This window comes from Papio anubis, chromosome 7 (assembly GCF_008728515.1).
Source record: "Papio anubis isolate 15944 chromosome 7, Panubis1.0, whole genome shotgun sequence".
NCBI lineage: Eukaryota > Metazoa > Chordata > Mammalia > Primates > Cercopithecidae > Papio > Papio anubis.
Window position 1 is genome coordinate 91,330,120 of NC_044982.1, and position 25,078 is coordinate 91,355,197.

Genomic DNA, 25,078 nt, shown 5'->3' on the forward strand with positions numbered 1-25,078 from the left:
ACTGCCTCTGTGCCCTCAGGGGTTAGTGACAGGGACATGCAGACCCACCCTGTGCTTGTACCCCAACCATTCAGGATGAGTCTCTGACACCTCTGGGGTGACACATCAACCCTGCCACTCCCTGCCCAGATGCATTGCACCACCTACATGGGTCACCATCAGGCATAACGATGAGCCATCTGAATAATGACATCAGTTATGGAATGTAAATGAGACAGCCGCCTATTCCATCCCACAATGTGGAAGTTGAGTCAACACAGTCCTTTGAAGCTACAGCATGTATTTTAATCAATGTCTGTGTCAGAGGTGAGACAGCTACCCTTTACCTGCCAGATGGCATGTGACCTTTCCCCTGTCAACAAGACTCATTTGCACCAACTAACTCTTAGTCATTACCTAAAAATTCCATGTCATAATAGAAGGCTCATGCCTGAGAGGTCAGTGGAGAGATGGAAGGCAAATCCTGCCCAAAGCCAGCACGGCACCTTGCAGAAGAGAGGCAGAGCTGCCTGTGCTCCCCCACCCAAGTCAGGTGCTGTTCCCCTTTCTCAAGCAGACCCCCAATTACTGTAGTTTTCTGGGCTTCATGGCTAGCCAGCTCACCACGACAGCACAATACCGTGTTCTCACTCTCCACGCAACCAGCTATTTATAACTGCAGGATGCCAGGCTTGCATAGAGCAGTGTGACACTTCCAGAAAGTCGCACTGCTATTTTAGCAATCTCCTAACGAGGAGCACCAACAGACACAGCCTGTCCTCGTCAGGCAGAGGAAGTGAAAGTGTTCAGAAAGAGGAAGACTGCAATTTGTGCTTGTGTGTGTGTTTTATTTTTTAACCTGGGATGCCATTTCGCAATCTTAAAGGGGCTCTCCTTCTCAGCCACCTCCCCCAACCCCCCAGCTGTCTTGATTAGTGGCTCTGCGTATGCTGGTCAGATCTGGGGATTAATGATGGCTAATTTGCCCGAGGTTGGTGCAGCCCAGGCAGCAGACTTTGCACAACCAGCTTTTGCTGCCATATGGGCGGAAGCAGCTGTTTCAATTACTTTCTGTGCCCAGATGTGTCAGACGAGCCACCAGTCCTCTGCGGGGTACATCAGCCGCACGGCAGCTAATTGCTTCAATCGCGTGTGGAAGCGTGGTGCTGGGTACCGTGAAAGGGGGTTTTGGGGACAGCCAAGTGCCAGCTGTCGTCACGGCTCACAATGCCAGCAAGCTGAGAGGCTGAGACTAGACTTCAGTCTTCACTTGCTGGCCCACCTCGATGATACCTGGTCTGGCTGTGTCTTTGTGAATTGCACACAATGGCGGCACAGAGACAGGTAACTTAGCACGCCCTAGGCTGGGGTGTGTTTACCTCTCTGTGTCAGGAGCTGATGAAATTTGGGGCCCATGCTCCGTGGATACCAAAGACGCCAATTATATGATTTCCATTAACATGCAATTCAGGCTGGCCGTTTGAATTTGAAGCTTCCAGGCAGATTTTTAAAGGTTATCATCCCTCCTCCTGGAGCCCAGACTGTGATCAATGAATCAATGTGTGTGTTATGTTTTCTTGTGTATAACTGAGCCAAAGGGAGATGGGAATGAAAGGTCGGCTACCACCCATTCCTCTAGTCTCTGTCCTGGGCTCTTTAGAAAAGAATCAGAAACATACCTTAAATATACACAATAAAATTTCCTTAAGGAAAAAAAAGAAATGGAAACAAATATCGCACAAAGATGTCATCTTTCCATTGTTTGGAGTAGGAGTGGTGATGGGAAAACCTGGGGTAAATAGGAAGCTGTTATCATCATCATAATACATCTATTTAGGAAAAGAACAAACATTTGTTTTGTGCTAATTCTATGGTAATCAGGGTGATTGTACTGTACATAGCTACTGGTTGTTGCCATGGTTATTTCAAGCAGTTTGTGGTTATTAATGGCCTAGAATAATCCACAGTACTCAGTTTGAGACCGTTCATCAGAAACATGAGTACTAATTTCAGTCTCACATCCCAACATTTTTGGAGTCCAAAATAAGTTTCCTTTCTCTTAGCTTTGCATACTATGTGGCATCTAATCTGTGTTATGAAATTGTTTGCTCCCTTTTTCACATTACTTCTCCTCAAAAACACCTTAAAAAAAAAAAAAACACCTTTTGACTACAGGTCTATAGCACGATTAACAGAGCTCAGCGTTTTTTCTACTGATCTACTGATGAATATGTATTAATGCAACCTAGCCAAAAACTGCATTGAGAGAATGGACATGTAATCAGTGTTCGTGAACTCCTCTTTCATAGTCAAACCATGCATGGAGGCTGTGAACTACCCATCTCCATCACAGTAAACCAGTGCTTTAACACTGGCCCCGCTCTGAACTACCCATCTCCAGCCCAGTAAACCAGCACTTCAACACTGGTCTGCCTGCCTAATGTTACATCTCGAGTTGAATCTTCCTTGATTCTGGAACACAGTTATTCATTTCCCGTCTGAAACTGGCCACTCCAAGCAAATCACAATATACCAGTTTTGTTGTTTTTGTTATTATTATTAATAGTGAATGTGGTAGTGGTGTGCATCTATGTGTTTAAGAAGATAATCATGAAGAACTATGTTTCGTAAGAAAAATATCCATAGAATTTTTAGAGACGGAGTACCAAGGAGCATTGTTTGAGATATTTGTGATCCTAAGCACCAGATAAATTGGATCAGCTCTTCCTAAAATCGGGAAGCTGGCATGAGTTTCACCTATCAATTGAGATATAACAAATGACCCCCAAATTAAGTGGCATAAAACCATAAGGACTTTCTATTTCCCATGCTTTTGTGGTTGGTCTGGACAGTTCCGCTATACACACCATTCACAAGGAGGCTAGGTTCAGTGGGCAGACAAGCTGGGCTGGGCTGGATGTTCTCCAGGCAGTCCTCCTGCACCCAGGCCTTGGTGCTGACTGTCAGTGGGAGGCTGGCTCTCCCTACCCTTGCCTCTCCCTCTAGGGGTTATGTCCTCCTCCAGGGTCTCTGGACTTGGCCTATCTCTAGCAGACGAGCTCAGTCACCCTTGTCGGCAACTGATTTCCAAGACAGCAAGGTCAGAACCTTCCAAACACATGTTCTAGGCCTGTGACAACCCAGTTCTGCCCCAGAAGAGGGCCTGCATGCACAGAGAGGCCAGGGGAGGACCATGGTGAAAGTTTAGAGGCCTCACAGAGTGAGTTTGAGGGTGTGCAGACATGGAATAAAGAGATTGTATCTGAAATAAGTAAATAAGTTGGAATGCCTTTATATTAATTTCATACAACTTTTTTTAAAATGAAAGAAAAACAAAAAAAATCTTTTTAATTCGATAGTATGGTCCTCTGTTTTATTAAGACACATGGAATATTGAAAAACCAAACAAGCTTTCTTCTTTTTAAATCTCTCTTCTGAAAACTACCAAAGTGGTATCGATTAGAATATTTCCCATGTCTTGTATCTGCCTTTGAATAACAAGAATTGAAAAGCATAATTTGCTCTGTAAGAGAGGCCCAAGATTGTCATTCATAGGTGACTAGAAAAAGAAATTCTCCTCCAAATGTTCCCATTCATGTCTGTGCTGGGTCTTAGCCGAGCCAAATTTATGTATTGATGCTCCAGTGCCTGCTGATTCCTTGAGGCATTCCAAGATTCTCCTGGGAAAATGCTGCCTCCATCTGACTGTGGAATATCTATAGATTAGGAATCACTCCATTTTGAAGCATCCAGGGGAGTCATAATCCTTTAGTGAGCTATCCTCTAATAAATGATGCCCTTCGCCAGAGCAGGGAGAGCAAAACTGACAATGTCACCAAGTTTTGGACTAAATCAGCTTGATACTTTTAAACATACAGAATAAGAAATAACCACATACACTGTAGTGATGTCTAACCAAGGCTGCACATTAGAGTTTCTTGGAAAGCATTAAAAATAATTGCTGGACCCCACTCCAGGCTATTAAATTGGAATCTCTAGGGGTGTGAGCGCTCAGTATTGATAATGTTTAAAGGCTCTTTGGGTGATTCTGGTACTTCCAGATGAATTTAGAGAAAAATACTCAGCTGGCCCATCATTTTAATTTTGAATGAAATAATAAAATTTATACTAGACAGATCAGTGTTTAACTCTCAGCATTCTCTTAAAATTAACAATGATAGATAACAATGATTGATTGCTGACTCTGTGCTAGGCACTATGCTGACTTCATATATACATATGTTTTATATATATATGTTATATATATATATATAAACTATTTCATCAATAAGTCTGAGTTAAATGTTAGGGTGGTTCCATTTTCCAGATAAGCACACTGTCGCCATGAAAACTTAGGCAAAATGCCCAATGTCATCTAAAAAGTAAACAGAGATTCTTAGATGGGAACACAGAGAATTTACTCCACAGTGCCTGTTTTTTATTTTTGTTTGTTTGTTTGTTTGTTGAGACACAGTCTCACTCTGTCACCCAAGCTGAAGGGCAGTGGTGCCATCCCGGTTCACCGCAGCCTCCACCTCCCAGGTTCAAGTAATTCTCTGTCTCAGCCTCCTGAGTAGCTGGGATTACAGGCACACACCACAATGCCCAGCTAATTTTTGTAACTCTTTTTAGTAGAGGCAAGGTTTCACCATATTGGCCAGGCTGGTCTCGAACTCCTGACCTCAAATGATCTGCCCGCCTCGGACTCCCAAAGGGCTGGGATTACAGGCATGAGTGACCACGCCCAACCACACGGATTTTTAAAGTTTTATTTTGAGGAAATTGCAGATTCACTTGCAGCTGTAATAAATAATACAGAGACTTCATGTGCCCTTTATCCAGTTTCTCTCACTGATAACATATTGCACAATTATAGTAAAAAAAATCATAACCAGGAAATTTATACAACAAGTTGACACCAATGAAACCAAACAGCAATGCTGATATTTCAGCAGAAGTTTTCTGTGAGTTTGGTGCAATATTATCCATGTATAGTTACATAAGTGTGACCACAATACAGACACAAAGCAGGTGCGTCACATGAATCCTTTATGCTACCCTGTATAGCGATAGTCACCTTCTCTCTTTCCCTGTGCCTTACACCCTGACAACCACAAGCACTAATCTCATCTCCATCTCTCTAATTTTTCATTTTAAAAGTGTCACACAAACAGAATCCTGTGTTACGTAGTATCTTGGGACTGGCTGTTTTCACTCCATGAATTTCTGTTGTGATACATCCAATTCTTTGCACATCTCAGTGATGTTTCACATCGGGCAGGTCTATGAAACCCCACCCCAAAACCTGAGGAAGCTGAAAGGCCAAAGAAAGATGCTGACACATCCGGTTTCTTAAAAAGAAACATTTAACAGGGACTTGAGAACAGAAGCCATGTCTGTGACTCTGGCAATGGTGAGACAAGATGGTGCATCATAACCCCTACGTCAAACACCCCAGAACCAGGGATAATGTGCATGAGAAAACACTCTACATGATTCGGAAGGCATGTGCAGGACTACTGAGGTAGGGTAACATCAAGGTTGTTTGACATAGGGTAGGATTCACAGTAAGTACCCACTGTTACACAAGGAGCAATAGATAAACTGGAAACTTAGAAGACTTCTTGGGACAATTAATCCAAAGTCAACATGGCAGATTAGAATCCAACATGGAGTTGCTTTGGACCTCACAAGTGGTTTCAATGTTTGATTTCTCTCAGACTCATGTTGAAATCAAATTCCCATTGTAGCAGTATTAAGAGGTGGGGCCTTTAAGAGGTGTTTAGGTCAAGAGTGCTCCACTCTCATAAATAGATTGCCATTATCTCAGGAGTGGGTTTCTCCCCTCTTTCTCTCTCTCTTAGCCTCTCTTTACCTTTCTGCCATATCATGCCCTCTGCCATGTTACAACTTTGGAAGAAGGCCCTTGCAAGATGCCAGCAGCTTGCTCTTGGACTTCCCAGACTCCAGAACTCTGAGAAATAAATTTCTGTTTATTATAAGTTACTGAATCTGTGGTATTCTATTACAGCGGCACAGCATGAGCAAAGACAAGTGGTTTGTTCCTTTTTATTCCTCAGTAGTATTCCATGATATGGATGTGCCAGAGTTTGTTTATTCACCATCAAAAAGCATTGCATTGCTTCTAGGTTTGGACTATTATAAATAAAGTTGCTATGAACATTCACATACAGGCTTTTCTATGACATAGCTTTTAACTATCTGGGATTAACACCCAAAACGCAACTGCTGAGTTGTATGATAATCACATGTTTAGTTTTGTAAGAAACTACCACACTTTTTCCAGAATGACTGTACCATTTTACATTTCCACCAGCAATGTGTGAGTGATTAAGTTTCTCTGCATTCAGTCCAGCATTTGGTGTTATCATTATTTTGTTGCTTTAGCCATTCTGATAAGTGTGTAACATTAACTTACTGTGGTTTGAATTTGCATTTCTCTAATGGCTAATGTTGTTAAAAATATTTTCATGAGTTTATTTGCCATCTGTATATCCCCTTCAATGAATTGTCTGTTCATGTCTTTTGTGCATTTCTAATTGGAGGTTTTTTATAGTTCAGTTTTGAGACTATATGTTATTTGAAAATATTTTCTCCCAGTCTGTAGTTTGTCTTTTTATCCTTTTCACAGAGCAGAAATTTTTAGTTTTGATGAGTCAAATTTATCAACAAATCAGAATTTTTTTCACAGAAGAAAAACTTTTTGTTTTCATGTGTCAAATTTATCAACATTTCTTTTTATGGAACATTTTTTGGTGTTAATCCTAGACACAAACCTTAAGGTGTGATTTTCTTCAGACTACTGAAATTCTCTAGACCTCATATATTTTATCCTTAGAGTTTGGGTAATATGAGGTAGGCTACAGGGTAAAAGTGAGGTTAAATGAAATAAATAATATACATAAAGTGTATGGTTATAGTGCTTGGCATATTAAATGCAGAGTAAACAATAGCTGTTTTTCTGAGACAGAACTGCCAAAAAATATATTCCTCATCCTATTCATTTTATATTTTTATTCATTCTATTTGTAGCATGATTTTCAATTTATGAAGCTCTTTTATTAATTTAGTAGAGCTTCAGAACAACTTTTAAGTAAATTTTTATTTTATATGGATGAGCCCCTCAACACACAGGGAGCTAAAGTGGTTTGTCCATGTTCACTCAAATAGTAGGTCATGGAGGCATGGCACACACCCAGTTCCTCTGACCCAAAACTGGCATTATTATTGTTACACACATTCTATGTTTTAACTTGCTTTTGAATTGAATAATTAACCACATTTTAACAGAGTCAGTTTCTCAATAAAGAATAGTGTCAATTCCAAAGGATAAGTAATGGAATATAATCAGTCCGTCTGACTCTTTTCCTCCATCACCAATAAATACTATGGTACTATCACACCCTGTGTTTAACAACTGACGTCTTTCAACTCTCGGAGAGATTGTCTGATTTATTTTTTAATATATCTATTTTTTAATCTCAAGGAAAGATTCTACTTACCTGACTAATCTGTGTGGCTTCATTTGAATATTTTCCCATGGATCAAATCACTGTGCCTAGAAGTATATCTACAATACACATTCTGTGAATCTACAATGAGAACCACATTGTTAGAATTGGGGGATATGCAGTCGCCAGAAGGAAACAAATAATGTACCTGAAGAAGATGAGGACATAAATAAGTAAATTAACTAATTAATTAGTTCATTAAATTAACTTAAATGTTTCTGTTACAATCCACCCCTTGACTTCCCAGTAAACAAGTGTCCTTCTTCTCATATATATGATTTTATTAAAATGTTAGAATTTCTTTAGTGTGACTTCAACATTATACTCAAGAGTATTTTTCCTTCTTTTCAAGTATTGGATTTTTAAAAATTATCATGTGTTACCATGAATGTATTTCTTTCCAGTCCTTCCAAATAGGAATAAGCTAGTTAGTTTATCCAGCGATAATGTCATAGACCCACTCTTTCCTCTTAGAGGTATTTCTATTCCTTGTAGAGTTTAGAAGTGCATGTAGCCCCTTATACATCTGAAATATATTATCTAAATTTTAAATTCAGTAAGCCTAAAACATTTGAATAATGGTAGGTAAAAGACAGAAAAAGCCTCAGTAAAATTCTCATTTAAAAAAAGAGAAAAGCAGAAAGATCAAATGGTGTTCAGTGTCCCATTGTGTGTCATTTTCTTCTAACAGGAATGTAAAGAGAAATGATAGGCTCAAAAAAGCATTCAGGTATCCATTAGTTTATTCATTTTTTTATTTTGAAGTGAGTTCACTCCTCAGCCACTCTAGATTACCCATACTTTGCCCCATGTGATATTTTTATGCCTCATTCAATACCTTTCATAGGCAGGCAACAAAAAGAAAATGAAAAATATCCTCTAACAATAAGTATATATTTTTAACTTTGCATTTACAGTTAATGTGAGTATATGTGTCTAGTACAGATTTTTAAGGATCCTTTCAGAGTAGTCCCAGACAACCAGCATTTGAATCCATTACATTTAAAAAAGTATTTAAAAAAATTAGATTATTGGGTTTTAACACAGACCTTGTATGGAGCTTAGCAACTGATCTTTTAACATGATTCCTGGTTAATTCTTACACACAGTAACATTTGAGTACTACTGCTATAGGGTTATTCAATCAAAGCCCTTCTTCTGATTAAACCTTAGTCATCTGTGTATCCATCTGAATATGGTCATCTTTCCATATTGCCAATAGTCAAACTTGCCAATAATCAAGACTTTATATAAAAATTTATTTAAAAAAACATATTCTTATAAATATATACACATTTGTATACGTTTATTATATTTATATATAATTACAAATATATTTTAAAATAAATATACTTATATACGTATATATTTATATATATACCCTAGCCATGGCCTTTGAATCTGGACTTTGCATTTACATTTCAGTTTCTTAGTCCCAGACTTAAGGACTCTGCTTTGGAGTACTAATGAGAAAATATATTTTAGGTTAGCCAGAAAAGAGTTGATGCCAGTCCTCTGGAATCTTTGTCAGAGAGGGGGTTAGCAGGAATAGGCATTTCTATGGGACATGATTATCTGTGATTCTGATGGTTCTTCTGGGATATCCCCATTCAAAATTAAAGGTTTTGGTTTTCCAAATTAGTGCTCTAATATTAGGGTAAGGCAAAATTTGTTGCTCTATAAAGACCATGAATTACACACAGAAAGTGCTTCAATTCATACACATCTTATGTATGAATTTTTTAAAAAGTCAAATACTTGCAAGTAAGGCAAACAGAAAGGATGGAGTAATCTTCATTATTAAGTTATGGCATTCTACAAGTTTACCTAAGCATCATCTGACTACTTACTATTGCTTACGGCCCAAACACTTTACAAACTTTTAAAGATTGACGTCAGTTTGTGGAAAACTGATGAGTTTAAAAACTGTAAAAATTTCGATTACCAGCTGCAAGCAGTTCTCACTTTTTACATGTTACTATTCCGCCACCAGAAAAGGATGACCTCTCTCTCAAAGTACCAGTTTTTTAAAAAAATCTCCCAGGGAGCACTGTATGTGGCCTATGTAAAGATTCCACCCCTGTCTAAATCTCATATAGCAAAGGTCATGGAGTCTCACATGCTCCTACAGTAACTTTCTGATTATAATGTGGGGACCAGTCATTCACAAGGAAGCCAGGGGCAGGGCAGAGAAAACCAAGAGTTATACACTGCAGGAGGTTTCACTGAGAACAGGATAATATAGGGTCTGGGATATGAGGGGAAGATTAAAGGCATGGTGGGCATTTAGCCATGGGAGTTAATCTGCGTGAAAGAAACATCAGCTCTGCAGTGAGTCGTTTGGGACTCCAGCCTCAGCTTTAACACTGCTAAGGGACCTTGAGGCCATTTCCTTTCTGAACCTCAATTCTCTCATCTGAAAGTGTCAATAATGATGTCTCTCTGGTGATGCTCTTGACAAGATTCATGAGACGACGTGGGTAACACATCAAGGATGTGCCTTGCACAGCTCACATCCACTAAATAGAAGCCGTTACTTCATCTGGGAAAGAAAAAGCATTGGGAGGGAGACATGAGGACTGTCTTCACATTTTTAAAAACCTGTCATATGCACACAGGTTTCAACTTTTCTGTGTACTCTGGAGCACAGAGCTTCTGTCAAGAAGTTATGAGGCAGTGAGTTTTACTTCAATAAAGAAAAATAATGGATTGAAAGCATAAATGAACCAGGGAAGACTGAGTAAATTTTCTCAAAGAAGTTTCAAGGGAATCTTGGCTTTCTCCTTCCCAGGTGTAATGGGAAAAAGTCGCGAGTGATTTGGAGGTCAGCTTAGAAGGCATTATCACTGCCCTCCACCTCTGGGAGTCTGGGCTTCCATCAGCAGAGACTGAAGGGCATTCCAAACCGAAAGCCAGAACTGCAGCCTCCAAATCCAGGTGATGTGGCACATCCACTTGCATCCTGGTCCACATGCAGCTGGCCAGGGGAAGTCTAATAACTGCAACTCCATTGCACAGTGCTGTTTTAAGTATCAAAAATATTATTTTAATTTCTATGTCAGTTGTGTCCAGAGAGTTATATTCTACCTTACTGTTTCCAAAGGAGCCAAGGTCTATCATTTAGAAACAATTACTCAGCATCCTTTCCTGACCAAGATTATTTATCATTCCACAGCATCATACTTTTGGTTTAAATTCCCATTTCCCGGGGCATTAGTAAGATTAAGTATCTTTTGTAATGTTTATTAATGGGAATTATTAATAGTGTTTCCCAGAGAAACACTAATATTACTCTATCTACTTTTTGTGGGGTGAGGAACAGAAGTGTTAAAGAAAAGAGGAGCAGAGTGTGGATGTGGTGGTGTCTAGGGTCAGATACCAATAAAATGATCAGAGAGTCTCCCTGATACCATTTTCAGCTCTCCCAGTAGAGCCTAATCACGTCCTCTTGCTCAGCACTCTCCTCCAGCACCATATCTATCCTTATGGAGTCATTCCTAGGAAAATTTTATCTTACCTCCAAACTTCTTCATTTATCCTTCGGAGGGGGGGAAATTCCAACAGGAAGCACAGGGGAACCTTGGCCCTGAACTTTGACTCTCTGTCAGGTGGGAGTATACAAGACCATGATGACCTCACCACACTTTCAACAATAATATATCACTGTCAATACTAGATTCTAGCATGATACCTTAGTACTCCATAGTATTAACATGGTCATTGTCCCCTTATTTGTAATCACTACCAGATGAGTCATTAACCACATCTAGTTTCCATGTCAATATGGGAAGAAGAAACAATTGTTATTATATATTTTTCAAATGAACAAAATGTACAGTATTTCTAAGACGATTCTGTTTCAAATGAATGTATTCTTCCTAAATGTTCATCTAGTTATTCCAGCTCTCTGGCCACTGATCAGGTATCTAGGGAGCTAGGTATTCGTGCATTGGTTCTATGTGTTAGGTGTTCAAAGCAATTGATGCAACACCTTTTCTAGATCAACTCATCTCAGGTATTGTGACTAGATAGTCTTCTAGCCTTACACCATGTAGAACTGCCACTTAGTGATCTTATTATTAAGATCAAAAAAGCCCAACTAAACAGACTGCTGTATTTTAAACTACTCAGAAGACCTCTAATGACACCAGTATACTAAAGCCATATTTTTCAGGGTTACATTTTACACAGCTTGCTTAAATATGTTTTGAGGGCATACAAAGTTATGTAATATTTTGCAGAGAGACAAAGGAGTGGGCAAGAAAGGGAATAGAGTGGAAGAAGTGGCAGATTTTCACATGACATTTGCATATGGTAGCTCATGTAAAATAGATTAATATGGTGCTTAATATTTCTAAATGCATGGTAATTCAATGGAGGAAGATTGGCTTTTTCAACAAATAGGGCCAGAGAAAATCACATTCAGATACCAAAACAAAAACATCAACTTAAATCTCATAGCCTACCCCAAAAATAAGTAATTCCAAATGGATTACAGACTTATAATTGTAAAACATTACATAAAACTTTTAGAAAGAAAGTGAGAGAAAATCTTTGGGATCTGGGGCTAGGCAAAGAGTTTATTGACTTGACACCAAAAGTACGATTCATAGAAGTAAAAGTTATAGACTGGGCCTCAGCAAAATTGAGAACTTCTGCTCTGTGGAAGATACTGATAAGATGAAAAGACCAATCACCAAGCGGGAGAAAATACTGCAAACCACAAATCCAACAAAGAACTTATATTCAGAATATATGAAGAATCTTAAAACTCACCAATAAAAAATAAGCAATCTAACTAGAAATTGGGAAAAATACATGAATAGATAGGAAGAGGATATATGGATTGCAAACAGGCACATGAAGAGATATTCAGCATCATTAGCCATTAGAGAAATGCACATTAAAAAAACAATGAGGTGATACTACACATCTCTCAGAATGACTAAATTTAAATGATGATACCAAATCCTAATAAGAACACAGGAAAACTAGATTACCCCTACATGACACAGCCACTTTGGAAAAGTTTGGCAATTTCTTAAATAACTAAACGTGCACTTACCATATGACTCAGCAACTGAACACGGGGCATTTGTCCCAGAGAAATGAAAGCTTACGTCACACAAAAACCTGTGTATGAATGCTCATAGCAGCTTTACTCAGAATAGCTAAAAACTAGAATCAACTCCAATGTCCTTCAGCAAGTGACAGGTTAAATGAATTCTGGTACATCCATACCATGGACAAACTATTGTTATAGGCGACTCCTTGGATAAATCACAAGGAAATTAGGTTGAGTGAACCACCAGTTCCAAAAATTTACATACCGAATAATTCTATTTATAGACCATTCTTGAAATGACAAAATTAAAGAGTTGGAGAAAAGATTAGTGGTTACTAAAGTTGAGAGTGGAGGGATGTAAGGAAGGTGGCTGTGCCTACAAAGATAATCCCTTGTGTCCCTGTAGAACAAGGGGTTATTGTTCTCAAACAGTTTGCATGCTGACGATGTTAGTAGTCATGAAAGTCTACACAGGTAACAACATTATGTTGAACTAAATACACCTCCCCCCACACACACACAAGAGTATATATAAAACTGGAGGAATGTTTTAGGTGGATGGTAACAATGTTGATTTTCTGGTTAAGATACTATACTGTAGTTATGCAAACATTTCCATTGTGGGAGGCTTGGTGAAGAGTACATGGAATCCCTCTGTATCATTTCTTACAACTGCATGTGAATCTGCAATTGTCTCAAAATACAACATTAAAAATGCATAAAGAAATGAACAGTAGCTGAGTGTATACCAGTATGTGCTTCATAAATAGACTGAAGATACCTGGAACTGTCACTTACCTGTTTTGCACCTGTGAGCCAAACTTACCCCCTCACAGCACATTAGCATGTTATGTTCCCTCTGCCTAAGAGCACTCTTCCCTGGGATCTTTTGCTTCCAGTTTAAAGTGGCTCCATGAGTCTCCCTCCCGCAGGAGCTTCTCCAGGTGTAGGGGGATGAAATGAAGGCTCATCTGGTGTTAAAATCTCAGCTCAGCCCGGCATAAGCCTGGACACAAAATGACACACTTCTGCAGTATATGCTTAATGTACAGTCATGATATCAAAGCCCACCCCATTGGCTTGGATAGGAAAGGACTATGGTCTTGGTTCCACTCTGTTTCTAAAAGCTACATCTCCAAAAACAGTTCAGTCTTGGGATTGAGCTTTGGTTATCTATCTTCAACTTCCTCCTGGGAAGCTCGGCCAGGTAACATTTCCCAGAGGGTGTCACTATCATTGGAAATGTTCTATCAATGTTATTTTCAAAAGGGCAGGGTGCCTGAATATTTATTTTTCTCTTCCAGAAGATTACTTGGTCCCTGTACACACTTGCTTGCCCTCCCCAGTTGCCTTCAAGAGCATTGTTAAGACAACGACATACTCTGTCATGGAAACCACCTTCGGGAGTGGCAGCATGGTTTATCTTAGAAATAGAAGGCCTCAGATAACCAAGGTTTTTTTATTTTCTCAAAGTATCCAAAACATAGGAGTGCCCAGTACAGCTACCAGGCTCCTAGCTGAAGAACAAGTAGAAGTTCCAACACCAACTCGGATCTCCAACAGTTCTTTTAAACCTGAACAAAGAGAAATTTTGTGTTCCTCTCCAAGGTGGCAAGCAAAAACACTGCCATTTACCCAGATGCAATTATTCTGTATTACCTTGGCGCCAGACCCCTTGAACTATTTGCCCGAGCCAATCTAATAATAGGACCTTCCTGGGAAGACTACTTGCTTTGCTTGCTCCTAACCTCCGTCCAATTTTCCAAGGGTAGATAACTCCAGAAAGGTTCTAGGAATCTTCACAACATGAACTTCGGACCAATTTGTCCCCATTCTGAGAGAGGTACATATTTGTTCCTCTCCATGTCTCTTGCTCTTTTCCCAGGAGCAATTTCTTTCTCAGGTGAGTAATACTGGGGACATCTATTCGCTTCAGAGAAAACATACACACACACACACACACACACACACACACAGAGAGAGAGAGAGAGAGAGAGAGAGAGAGAGGAGAGAATTTCCTAATGCCTAGGATAGAGAGCTAAGCCATGATGTTATTACATTTGCTGAATTAAGAGTTAATGTAATTCCCACAGGTGGATAAAAGCCACTAGGTGGAGAGGACATTAGGAGCAAAGTTCCAGACAAGGAGTGCTGCATGGGCCACAGGCATCTAATGTGTGCACAGAACTAAAAAGAGACAAATGTCCAAAACATAGCTTGGGGCAGAGATGGAAGACCTTCAATGCCAAGAGCAGGAGTTGGGGCCTTATTGGTAAAGCTTTCCTGGGAAGGATGCAGAAGGAATGTGTCAAATTGTGGAAAGCCCGTTGCTTTAATTGCTGTAGTGACACTCTCAGGGCTCAGCTGTTAGAATTGATATTCACCTTTTAATTAGTGGAGATAAATGCGCTTCAATCATGTCTGCTTTTCTCGATTCAGTTATACTTGAGCCTGTCGGAAGAGTGAAAGTGGCCTTGAGGAGAAACTTGGACCAAGGACAGAATGATAAATAGGGAAAACACACACTCTCAGTTTAGAAATATGATCTAACAAAAAATTCTGTCAAGCACACTGAAAACCAGGAGGTAAAGGGAGACTGCCAGTAAAAAGGATTCAAATGACAGTAGATCCTTTTCTAGAGCTGCCGCCTGGGGATGGGGAGGAGCTGCCTTTGTCGGCAAACGAGAGCTTTGTCCATATGGGGCCCCAGCTCCCGGCGTCTCCCAGGCAGCTCATATAATGTTCTTATCTTTATTAATGGATCTTCATCAAATATCCGATTAAATGTAATTTTCCTTAAAATTTCTTAGAAAACCTCTCACATGAATAAGCTTACAAAATAGGGATGGGGGAGCCCTACTTTGTCAGTTCATGTGTGCTAAAGGTGGGCTGGCAGTCCCAGGCCCCATGCTGATGTCTCAGAGGGGCTCAGTGTGGCCGAGACGGTAAATAAGATGACACAGGTGAGCAAACTTTGTCAGTGGAACCCTCTGTAGGAAAACAAGATTATAATAAAATCATATATTTGTTTATTCAGTCAAGAAATATGTTCAGTGCCTCTCATGTGGTGTGCACTGGGACAGAAAAACAGGACAAACCCTGTTCCTGCACAGGTGGAGCTTACAGCCTAGGAAGGGAGGGACCAGAGGTACCCCCAAAGGAATAGTCACAGGTCAAAAGGGTAAGTGCTAAGGACAGGAGGCAGGTCCCAAAGGATCACATGGTGGCACCTGGGTCACGGGAGATTTTCCAAGGGAAGTAGCGTATGACACTTGGAACTGAGATTACTCCGTTGAGCAGCAGCATCCACAGACAGAAGGGTGAGTCCAAAGGCGTGAGGGGAGTAGGAGCTCAGAAAAAACTGTAGGAACTTTGAGGAGCCCAGCAAGCATGCCTGGGCATAGCAAGAAAGCGTGATGGAGGGTGACCAGGGCCAGATTAGGTGGGCACTGAAGAGTCATGGTTGGGAAATTTGGACATGGAAAGAGCTAATCCTGGTACTTTGGGGGGCCGAGGCAGGCAGATCATGAGGTCAAGAGATTGAGACCATCCTGGCCAACATGGTGAAACCCTGTCTCTACTAAAAATACAAAAATTAGCCAGGCATGGTGGTGCGCACCTGTAGTCCCAGCTACTCAGGAGACTGAGGCAGAGGAATTACTTGGACCCGGGAGGCAGAGATTGCAGTGAGCCGAGATCGCACCACTGCACTCCAGCCTGGCGACAGAGTGAGAAACTCCGTCTCAATTTTTAAAAAAAAGAAAGAAAGAAAGAAAGAAAAAAGAAACAAGTGCAAGAATACAAATAAAGTCTGTTAAATTTTATTCAACCTAAACTTTCTGGCAGGAGATCTTGTATATTATACTGATCTCCAGTCCTTGCTGTATACTGAATAAATTATCAAGAATTTATGTGTCTCTTTTGAGTTTGTATTTCTTCACTATTTTAGTCCTTAGAATTCACAAATGGATTTCCTATTGTCTAGGTAGGAGACTAAAATCCAATTCCATGAGTATCTGAATCTGTAGCAGGTCCCCAAAAGCACTGAACTGTGGTTTCTTGAAATTAACTCTTCTTTTAAGATGTAAAGTATGCACCCATAGGATTCTTAGTATTTGGCTTCTCTTTTAATTCCTTACATAGGATGTTTGTTTCACTTACAGTGTCTAAAATGTTATTTTATTAAATCATGTATTCATTTGTGAAAGTTGATCCCATTGCCAAAGCTGTATAGGATTAGATAGTGTACAACATAGCAAATTGAGTGTTTACACTAAAATTTCATAGTACATATTTATTTTTATTTTCAGGTTTTTAGTAAAATTATAGATTACCAGTATTATGTCACTTATATTTTTCCCCATTGGAACTCACTGGGAGTCCCTGAGATCATGGAACCATGGAACTTGACTGCCCTGAGACCTGAGAGGTGACATGGTAAGGGCTTTTACCTCAGGCATACAGGTTTGAACGTTGCCTTCACTGTGTGATGCTGGGCAAGATGCATACCCTCTCTGTGCCTCAATGCCTTCATGAAGATGACAGTGGTTGCTACTTCACGGGCTATTGTAAGAATTATGTGAGACCATCATGCAACGTCTTTCAAACAAAGCCTGGCAGGGAGGTGGTTAATTACTATTGCCTTTATTATTAATGATTATTCCCTTGCTATTCTTATGAAGCATTGAGGAGAATATATGTCTCATAAGTGAATTTTCCAGTGATTAAGGCTTAATACTTTGAGCAATCACACATACCCATTTTTTGATATTTTCGGATGGAACTCTTGCTAACTGTGAGATCTGTCATTAACACATATTTACATATTGGAAGAATTGGAATTGCCTCTAGGAATCATTATACTGAATATTAAATTTAGCATTAGGGTGCAATAGGAGTGTCTTTAGGGAGACAACTTATCCCTATCCTAAGTGGCACCAAATAATTCTTTTTCTACAATTGTTACTTTTCAATAATGCTGTTGTTACTATTTTTTGATCTTCTCTTTTGAGGAGCTCAGTTGGCAGTTCATGTGGCTGTGAGTTTACCTGCCTCTAGGAACTTCTCAAAACTTCTATTTTTATTGTTAAATTGTTGTGAATTAGAAAATCAGGAGATAAGCTTGCTGTTTATTAAAGGAATAGTAAAGATTTCAGGGATACCCTTCGCAATGAGTAAAGTCTCTGTATTTTGTGCTATGTATTTCATATAGCTTTTATTCTCACTTTCCCCAAATTCCCATCAGTACAATTTCTCTTTTAAAGCCATTTTATACTGAGAGAACACATTTAGCTTATAATAAGAAAAATGTGGCCTCCTCATCCACTCTTGAGTAAAGTCTGACACACCATGTACTCAGAAAAACAGTGAAAATGAAACAGCCAGCTGCTTAGCCCATTTGAACCTAATCCAGACTTACGGTGTGGAGACTTTTACAATGTTTAAGTTAAATTTGAGTTCCCACTTAGAACTGGAATAGCTATATCAGTATTATGACTTATTTAAGTATGTTTATAAAAAGAAAACAGTTTTGTCTGTTTAGTCAGAATTCCAATTGTAGTGATACATACACGAATGCAAGAAAAACACTTGAGTTTTTTTTCCATTTGATTTTCTGTTGAAGTGTTTGGGCCGCATTTAATGATTCACATTGAATGACGGCTGTACGTGCCTTTCAGAGATCAGAGATATAATTAACATATATAACCATTCCTATCTCTAAGAAAAGATCTGTGTGTCACTAAAAGGCCAATTTTTATGGCCAGTTTATTGAGGCACAAGGAGGTCACAAGGCCAAGTGTCTGGAGTGTGGACGGTAACTCCAGGTTGTACTGTTTTGCTGTCCGTAAATGACCGGTTGTCTGATGCCATGTAGGTTTGCACCTGTCTTAATAACAACAGCAGGCGAAAAACGTGTTTTAGATGAGTTACTTGTTCCTAGGGTTGGTCTAATAACAATAACTGCCAAAGTAATAAATTGTCAAGTCAAGTTTTTAAAGGTTTGGCTTAGAGGTCACACTTTCATGTTAACTTCACTGATTAAAAGTGAGACTTCCCAAATATTGTTTCTGCTTTCAAAAACCAAAAAAAAATAAGTTTACAGGGAGACCACAAACACATCAGAAGAAAGCTGGACTTGTATGCTACCATGTCAGCTGCTAGAACTTTCTTGTAACAAAGAAAAATCAATTCAAATAAAAAGTGAGATAAATAAGCTCTAAGAAAGGAGTGCAATGGTGTCAGGAAGCAATTGCACAGTTAAAACAGTAAAGAGATGGCATGAAATGCAGGGATCACAAATGCTAAGGGAAGTTTTAGAGGATTGGTGAGGAAGTGAAGGTCAGAGAAGACAGGGGCTGCAGAGTCCCGGATGTCAGGTTGACCTGCAACAGTTCATTTTATTAATTAGTTTCTTTCTGCACTGCATCTCTATCATGAGTGAAACACCGTGCTATGTGCAAGGGCCACCAGCAGACCAAAAGCAAAGCCAGTGAGGCCCAGGAGCCACCAATACCCCAGGTACTGAGCAAGAAGGGTGAGCAAGAAGAGTTAGGAAAGAGGATTTTTGAAGAAGCTTAACACCATGGCAGTGATAAGCCACCAAAAGCCTATCACCTTTTAGGAAAAGGGAAATATTTTATTTACATGTGTATTTATTTGCTGGTATTTACATAGCAGTTACTTTACATGAGGCACTAATAAATTACAAACATATACTCATTAAATCTACAAAACAACCCTATGAGATAGGTACTATTATTTTTCTTCCATGTAGCATATGAAGAAACTAAGGCAAGCAGAGATTAAATATCTTCTCAACATTACACAGCTAGTAAGAGGTGGAACTGGGATTTAAACCCAGGCCTCCCAGTTGCTGCATTCATCTTCTTATTCACTGCACCGCACTGGGGGAAGACTATACTTTCGTGTGTATGTCGAGTACTTCAACCCGTGACTGGTACAGAACAGGCACTAACCACATGTGTGTTGTATGAAAGCTGCATGATAACACAAGTAAGCGTCAACTTCAGGGGTTTAAGGGAGGCATTCTGCCTTAGAGAGGGAGCACTGCACAGATGGTTCTGTTTTCTGTTAGAGCAGGAGCCAATCCCAGGCCCTAACCATACAAAGCCTGCAGGTGGATTCAACAAAGAACAATTGGCAAGAATAGGGACAGGTTCCAAGTGAGCTTACAGGTTCATTATTCTCCTCAGTTACAATGTTTAGAGCAAACTCACTCAGGCTTATGCATCCATTTAATAGATATTTCTATTGCAACTCCTTGGTGCCATGCACTGTTCTCAGTGCTAGAACAACAGCAGAAAACTAGCAGACAGAGCCTTTTAATAAGAACAAGATGATATAATCAAGTTAATTGCAGATTGTCAATAGTGCTATTAAGACTTGTTGGGGCGTAGGGTATTGGGCGGGTGGCCAGTTTCACTAGGAAACTCGGGTCTCCTTAAGGAGTTGTTATTTGAGCAAGGACCTGAGGATTAAGAAGGATCCATCTATGCAGTGGAGCTAGGGAGGGAAGAGAATTTCCAGCAGATGCAACTTCCAGTGTCAAGGACCAGATGTGGGAAGGCTCTGGCATACTCACCAACCAGGGAGGGGCAGCAGAGGTAGAGCCTCCTGGGCAAGGGGCAAGTGATGTGGGATGAGGTGGAGAGAGATGAGGCCAGACTGTGCAGGACCTTCTGCCCATGGCAAAGAGTCTAGAGATTATGATAAGAGAATGAGAAATCCTAGGAGAGTTCAAAGCAGTGGATCATCTATGTTTGAAAAAGGTTGGCACAAATTGCATGTGAAAGATAAATTGGTTAGGGTAACAGTAGAAGCAGGAAAGGTGTTGCCACAGGGTCTGTGATGCTTATTTTTATGTGTCAACTTGCCTGGGCTAAGAGATGCCCAGAGAACTGGAATAACAATCTTTCTGGGCATATCTGTGAGGATGTTTTCTGAAGAGATTAGTATTTGAATCAGGAGACTAGTAAAGAAGATCCAGCCTCACCAATGTGCGTGGTCATCATTTAACCCACAGAGGGCCCAAATGGAAAAAAATGGCAGAGGAAGGGTGAGTTCTCTCTCTTCTTGAGCTGTGACTTCCATCTTCTCCTGCCCTAGGACATCAGAGCTCCTAGTACTCAGGTCTTTGGACTGTATGTTTTAACATTGGTGGACCCCACGTGGTTAAGCCTTTGGCCTCAGACTGAATTGCAATACGGACTTTCCCTTGTTCTCCAACTTGAAGATGGCATATCTCCTACGCATCTATATCTACATCTATCCTATTAGATCTACTTCTCTGGAGAACACTAATGCAAAGCCTATGGAGGAAAGATAATGTCTGGGAATTGGGTCTGGGAATTGGGTAGAGCCAGAGGAGATGAAGCAGCAGCAAGAAGTTGACGGATACTATAAACACAGATAAGGTTTGGCAATGCATCATAGTGGGGGAATAGGGAAAGGAAGAAGTCAGAGGTGATTAGTAGAATTTTGTTTTGAGCTACAGGGTGTAAAATGGTGCTATGGTTTAAGATGGGGAATGCTAAAGAGAGAGGAAGTATGGGAAAATAAATCACAACCTAGAACTTTAACAACAAATACACAAGGTATTTCACCTGATGGAAAAACTGTCTTCAGAATCAAGGCTTGTACTAAGTTTAATACGACAATAATTCTAGCCATCTATAAATATGATACAGCAAATTAGATGTTTGGTAAGATGATAATAAAATATCTATTTTAATTTTAAAAAACTCAAAATGTCCTGAGGTCAGGGATAATGATTGATTCATACTAGGTGTTCAGTAAATCTTTGTTTGTTGAAATAAATCAAAATGAAGGTAAAGAGGTGAAAAAGATCCAGACAAGACATAATAGGGTTTCTCTAGGCTCCACCATATCTCACCCGAGTGACTTTGGGGAAAGTTAAACTCCTGGAATTTCAATATTCTTATGTGTGGAATGTGGATTGTAAAGGAGACCATAATTGTTAAATAAAATATTACATGCAAATGTACAACCATCTACACACGGGACTGGCAAACTTCTGTTCCCCTTCCTTCTTACAGCTTCAGCTATAGTTTGCTCCCAAGTTTGAGTGTCTAAGCATTTTTGCACAACCTCTGCATCTACTTAGATTACCTCTTGTATTAGCATCTAAGACAGTATCAAGCATAGAGAAAGAACTCAGTTTCTTTTTGCTGGTTAACAACTTATTTTAATTAAATATAAACCCTCAGAAAGCACATATAAGTACCACAATGGACCTCAGTCTACAGGAATCTGTTGCCTATCTTTGCACTGAAGATCAACCCTCTGCTCTCTTCTTATTGACAGGCAGCCAAAGAATGGGAGTTTGCCTTTCAGTCTATTGTGAGCAAAGTGAAATGATTCTCTCCCAGCATAACAAAACCTATAGGCAGCTATAAAATATAATTTCCTTTCAGCTTCTTGACAGACTTGTTATAAATTTCAGAGCACAGGAAAAAAAGGAGGGGCCACTTTAAAAGATAAATTTCATCATGTATGTCTGACAAACGTGTATACATTCAGAGGCCCCCTTTTTTTAAGAGAGAGGGGAAAAAAGCTATGCTTTTATACAGTCAAAGGTTAAGGTTCACTCCGTCATTCATGTGGTTTCATTCTCTTATGCATATTGAAATAGCTCAGAAAGATTTATAACCCTGTTTCATACAGTCAGAGTTCCAGTAAATGAGTCCCTTTTTGAAGGTTAAATATTTATGCTCTTATTTTCCTGCCTGATACAGAAAGCAAGAGTAAACCCACGTTAGTCAAAAAGCCATGGTGGCAGGCTGGCTTAGAACAAGAAAAGCCAGTGGGCACAATATTCAGATCATCCCCCACGCTCTTATACTCTTATTTGTTTGGGAAATTAATGAATGAATGAATGAGTAAGTGAAACCTCTTACATGGCCTGTCTCCGGAAGCAGAAGTAAATCATTTTGGCAAATGTGACTTTAAGTCAGTCTAAAAATTCCCACATAGTTAGCCTATTGAGTCAGATCTTTGAAATAATAATCATTATCCATTAAGGAACAGCAATTATAGCTAGTGAAATACTTTCACATGTACTTGAGCTTCACAGCACTCTACAGAGTGAGCAGGCAGAAATTAGGTTACTTTATAAATGAACAAGTTGATGTTTTGAGCAGATGAATGATTTGTCCTGTTTCACACAGGTAGTGAGTGACAGGCCTGTGATAAGATCTCCATTTTCTTGATACCTATTATAGTGATCTATTCATGTTGGGTTCTATTATGGTGACAATAATAACAAATATTTATATAGCAAATTACAGTTTAACAGGGATCTGTTGCGCTATCACATTTGATTTTCAGAGCAGCCCCTTGAGTCCTCTCTATATTATTCTAATTTTTCTTAATATTTGTATAAAAGCAAAATGTACATTTTGTAATGTACAATACAATGAAAAACAGCAATTCCTTGACCCTTCACTCTCGAGATCCTCATCCCTCAAAACAAACCATTTTCAACTCTTTTATTTATTTATTTATTTATTTATTTATTTATTTTATTTATTTATTTTAATTTATTTATTTTTTATTTATTGCTTCTGGTATTTATCCCCATGTTTATAAATAACAACTTTGCATTGCTATTTCTCAATTGTTCAGTTTTAGACATTACCTATTGACTTCTACCGTGGAAGATAAGAATCAAGAGCTCTTAATCCCACTCCTCTCACACACAGATACATATTTTGTTAGTCAATTTCTCACTAGAGTTATAAAACAATTTTGGTTAAGTCAATATTTAGTGCTTACATTACCACGACCACTTAAATATTGTTTACAGTTACAGCAGAAAGTACTAAATTTCCTGTCTGTATTTCGCGGTTTTGTTCAACTTCTTGTTTTTACTTCTCCCTTGAGGTTAATAAATGTAATATTTTTTCTTCGTTTTCTAGGTACCTATCAAGAATCTTATCCCAAACTCCTTTCAATTTGATCATATATTTTAGGTAATGGTATAAAACAAACAAACAAACAAACAAAAACAAAAACAAAAACACACACACACACAAACATACATTCTTCTAAATACTCAGGCTGCCTCTTGTCCCAAATTGGACAAGTTTCTCCAGGCCCACTGCACAGCTGTCATCTTGGCAAGTCCTGCCTGAGTCTGGTGGCACACATCCCTACTTTCTCTTTCTCTCCCTTGACTTAATTTCCTTATTTAGGTGGAGCATATCCTCTGGTAGCTTTCTGAGAAAGAAGCATGAAAGAATAACACTTTGAGAACGTTTAGAAGAAAATATCTTTATTTTTCCTCACAACTGATCCATAGTTTAGGCCTGTCTTAGGTTGAAAAAGAAACCTTCAGAACTGTAAAGATATTCTTTCACTTTCTTCTCTTCTGTATTGTTTTTGAAGTGGCTAAAGACATTCTGATTATTCCTACTCTGTATGTATACGTGATCTGTTCTTCGTTTTGAGAACTTTAAAAACTTTTATTACTGAATTCCTGAAATGGCACAATATGTTACCTGGATGCTGGTCTTTTCTCATTCATTACTTTGAATTCTTAGTGGGGCCATTTGAATCTGGGAATCCATGGCCTTGGAGTCTTAGAAAGTAACTTGTTTAATTTATAATTTCATTCTGTTGGTTTGCTCTGAAAATCCTATCAGTTCAATATTGAATCTCATGGATTTTATATCGAATTTCTTATTTTTTAAAATAGTTATCTCCCACTTTTTCTTTCCTTTTTTTTTTTAGGATTTTTTAAATCAAAGTAAAAAGTATTTGGAGTGAAATGCAAAGATTTTGTGTGTAAAGTGGAAGGAGTTTGGATGGCTGTATACCATAGTTACCACTTATTTGTAGTTTCACATTTCATAGTCTTAGTTACCCAAGGTACAGTACAATAAGGTATTTTGAGAGACAGGCCATAGTCATATAACCTTTTTTATAGTATATTGTTATAATTACAGTATATTATTAATTACAGTATATTGTTATACAGTATAATATTATTAGTTATTATTATCAATCTCTTATTGTGCCTCATTCATAAATTTATCATAGGCATCTACATGTAGGATAAAACATATTATATATAGGATTTGGTTCTGTTCATGGTTTCAGGCATCCACTAGGAGCCTTGGAACTTATTTCCTGAGAATAAGCGGGGGAAGACTGTAGGCCTCTGTGACCACTTGGCCCATGTGATCACACAATCACAATATAGAACATTTCCATTACCCCATCTGGACAGTTCCACCCACACTCTGTAGCATAATCACTGCTCTGATTTCTATCACCATAGATTGGCTTTGCTTATTCTTGAATTTTATATAATTGAATTGTGTAATATGTACTCTATTAATATTTTTTGTTTAACATCTAACCTGATTACTGAGATTTTATTTTGGCTGAAACATTTTTTAGTTTCCATGAGTCCCTTCTTATTCTCGATTCAATTATTTTCATCTCAAATTGTTCTTTA